Source organism: Bison bison, unplaced genomic scaffold (genome assembly GCF_000754665.1).
Source record: "Bison bison bison isolate TAMUID 2011002044 unplaced genomic scaffold, Bison_UMD1.0 scf7180017864036, whole genome shotgun sequence".
Lineage (NCBI taxonomy): Eukaryota > Metazoa > Chordata > Mammalia > Artiodactyla > Bovidae > Bison > Bison bison.
The window spans coordinates 5,028,708-5,028,927 of NW_011494608.1; the positions used below are offsets into that span (position 1 = coordinate 5,028,708).

The 220-nt window shown below is 65.5% G+C and overlaps 1 protein-coding gene across 1 annotated transcript in view; it reads left to right on the plus strand.

Moving 5' to 3' along the window:
- Positions 1–220, plus strand: part of LOC104984867 (zinc finger protein 669-like) — a 27,412-nt gene that overhangs the window by 2,769 nt on the left and 24,423 nt on the right. The gene's annotated exons all lie outside the window — the stretch shown is intronic.

The following is a 220-nucleotide window of genomic DNA, read 5'->3' on the forward strand; positions in this document are numbered from 1 at the left end:
GTGAGGAGCCTGTCACCCCAGCCCTCCATCTGAGTCTCAACCGGTGCCGGTATCGTTGTCGGGCACGGGCTGAGCTGTTTCGCTGGAGAGCTCGTCTCCAGGACGTGAGCCTCGGGGCCGGACTAGGTCAAGACCGATCTGAGGACAGATGGAGGAGATGGGTAGACAGGGCCCCTCCGCTGCACGCAGTGGGGCTGTGGCACGCCAGCCTGGGTGGTGG